Here is a 3,365-nt window from a genome sequence, read left to right as displayed (position 1 = left end):
TCAAAATTAATTATAGAAGATACTTGTGAAGTCATTGGGTGCATTTTCATAGGATAGTTCTTCAAGATAATGCAATACCAATAATATTTGATCTTACCAGTCATTTGAACAATCCACATAATAGACACTGAAAAGGAATAAAAAAATTGAGTGAAGATGAAATCAGGACACTGAAACAGAAAAAAAAATTGACAAAACTTTTGAACAGGAACAAAAACATAAAGAAATAAATAATAGCAATGCTGAGAACCCCAGTGCAGAAGAAGGGGTGATGAACAAGATGAAGATATTTTGCCTTTAACCCTTGAAGAAAAGGAAAACAAAGAATATTTAAAGTATTTATTTGAAATTTTGATTCTTATGGGAAAACAAAATATACCACTGGATGGGCATGAGGCTGATGAAATCCCAGAAGGTCTCTTCACTCCTGATAACTTTCAGGCCCTGTTGGAGGGCCGGGATAAATTCTGGTGAAGAGGTCCTGAGAAAACGCTTTGAGACTACAGCAGTTAACACATTGTTTTCTGTTCAAAAACACAGCAGAAGCAGATGCTGGAGATCTGTGAGAGTTGCTTTTGGGAAGAAATCCTCAGGGAAGTGAGAGACTTGCACTTCTTTTCCATTATCACTGACGAAGTGGTGGACATAGCAGGGGAGGAGTACCTTCCCGTGTTGGTGAGGTTTGTAGATGAATCTCAAACCTGAGAGAGGAATTTGTGGGCTTCCTGCTTTATGAAGCTGATGCAGAAATTTTGGCTGTGAAATTTCACACTACCATAACTGAGAAGTGGGGACTAAATATGGAGTATTGTCGTGGCCAGGCTTATATTTTGTCTAGCGGATTCTCTTCCAAAATGAAAGTTGTTGCTTCTAGACTTTTAGAGAAATATCCCCAAGCTATCTACACCCTCTGGTCTTCCTGTGCCTTAAATCATTGGCAGAATCAGTGCCTGTGTTTAGGGTGTCTATTGCATTAGGAACAATTAAGGAAGTTTATTCTTTTTTCCACCGATCACCACAACTGCTATTAGAACTTGACAATGTAATTTCTCTTCTTTTTCAGAACAATGAAGAAATGGGTAAAGAACTGAAGGAAATTTACCATTCTCAGGGGTCAGGCAGGCATGATGCTTTTGAAATTTTGGAGGATCTCCTGCAAGCACTTGTTTTAGGTTTAGATGGAATAAATAGTGACACAAATGTTAGATGGAATAGTTGTATAACTGGTTGAGCATTTGTACTCTGTGGTACAGTAATAGATTTTGATTTCATTGTTACCATTGTTGTTCTTAAAAATGTCTTATCTTTTACAATGTTTTATCTTTTACAAATAAGATGTCTTATTTGCCATCAGCAGCTTAACTACAGAATTGCATTCACTCAATAAAATATTGGAAAATATTGAAGTTTATCATGAGTTTTGGTTTGAGGAAGCAACAAATTTGGCAACAAAACTTGATATTCAGATGAAACTCCCTGGGAAATTTCTTAGGGCTCAGCAGGGTCACCTGGAATCTCACTAACCTCTGAAAGTTCCTATAAAGAAACCCTCAGTGTTCCAACAGTGGAGCACATCATTGAGGGACTTAAAGATATATATTCAGAACAGCACCTCAAAGGTCTTAAATGCTTATCTCTGGTACCCTCAGTCATAGGACAGCTCAAATTCAATACATCAGAGGAGCACCACGCTGACATGTACAGAAGTGACTTGCCTAATCCTGAAACGCTTTCAGCAGAGCTTCACTGTTGGAGAATCAAATGGAAACACTGAGGGAAAGATATAGAGCTTCCATCCACCATTTATGAAGACCTCCATTTGCCTGATATCAAGTTTTTTTCCAAATTTATATGCCTTGCTGAAGGTCCTGTGTATTCTTCTTGTAATGAAGATTGATAATGAATGCTATGAAAGTGGACAAAAGCATTCTAAAGCATACTTGAGGAACACTTTGACAGACCAAAGTTCAAGTAACTTGGCTTTGCTTAACATAAGTTTTGATATAAAACATGATCTGGATTTAACCGTAGACACATACATCAAACTATGTACAACCAAGTCAGAGCTTCCTACAGATAATTCAGAAACTCTGTTGAAAATACCTAAAAGACTTTTAAAATGGACTTTCTCTTATATTTGATATTTGGAAGAAAAGCCATAAGGTATATGTAGGTCACTTGTCCACTGAACATCTTTACCTACAGGCCTCTCATGAATACATTAGCCTTCGGTAATCTGCCTATATACATGGCACCTGTTTGAGCTCTCATGCTTTGAAGTCTTTTATGGTTTTTTGTACCGGAGATTGAATCCAGGGGTGCTTAACCACTAGGCAATACCCTCAACCCTTTTTTATATTATTTAGAGACAGGTTTCATTAAGTTGCTTAGGGCCTCTCTAAATTGCTGAGGCTGGTTTTGAACTTGCAGTCCTCCTGCCTCAGCCTCTTGAGCCACTGGGATTACAGGCATTCACCACCACACCTGGCTTCCCTGACTGCTTATAGATTTGCATTCTTTTCTTCTTACACTGAAAATTCTGATTACTTAGAATATCAGCAAGTACGTGTTCCCTTTATCTTGCAACAATCATGTAGTTTCAGATGAATATTACCACTACTAAATCTACTAAGTGAACCTTAAGATCTGTTCACAGTTCTTTTTGTCCTTAGGATATATCCTGTACAGGATGGGCAGTCCAAGTATTGTGTTTTAACGTTTTTTGATACTGGTCTTCTCTTTACATAGCTAGGGAACCAATTTGATAAGCAGCTCAGTTCTTTTGATTATGTTTTTGTTTGATTTCAGTAATTTATCTTTTTTGTTGTTGTTTCTTTTTTATTTACCTTTAAAATAAATAAAAATATATCACATATATAAAGTCAAAACTATACAACAAGGTATCATTTTGTTTTTAAGTTATTGAGAATCAGAACCAGTGCCTCACTCACGCCAGGCAAGTGCACTACCGCTGAGCCCCAGCCCCAAAAGCCCCACAAGATACTATGTTTAAAGAAGTTTTGCTCCTAAACTCATTCTCTCCACACTACTTAAGCTAATTCTCTATGAGTAACCATTTTTATTCATTTCTGGCTCATTCTGTTAGACTTCTTTTTGCAAAAAAATTTAAATATACATATGAATTCTTATTTTTCTTACAAAAATGTAGCATAGCCAGGCTCACACCTACAATCCCAGTGACTCAGGAGGCTGGAGCAAGTGGATTAAAAGTTCAAGATTAGCCTGGGTAACCTGTCTCAAAAAATAAAAAATCCTGGGGATGTAGCTCAGTGGCCCTGGGTTCAATTTGCCATACTAAAGAGATGAGGGGAAAAAGTAGCCCGTTGTGTTAATTTTCTAGTGAT

General features: G+C 37.1%; 1 pseudogene; it reads left to right on the top strand.

Annotated features, from left to right (window-relative positions):
* The first annotated feature begins 345 nt into the window (after nucleotides 1–345).
* LOC144367148 (52 kDa repressor of the inhibitor of the protein kinase pseudogene) lies at nucleotides 346–2,141 on the top strand (annotated as a pseudogene).
* The last annotated feature ends 1,224 nt before the right edge of the window (nucleotides 2,142–3,365 follow it).

This window comes from Ictidomys tridecemlineatus, chromosome 1 (genome assembly GCF_052094955.1).
Source record: "Ictidomys tridecemlineatus isolate mIctTri1 chromosome 1, mIctTri1.hap1, whole genome shotgun sequence".
NCBI classification, from domain to species: Eukaryota; Metazoa; Chordata; class Mammalia; order Rodentia; family Sciuridae; genus Ictidomys; species Ictidomys tridecemlineatus.
This window is presented reverse-complemented; position numbering and strand designations above follow the sequence as displayed.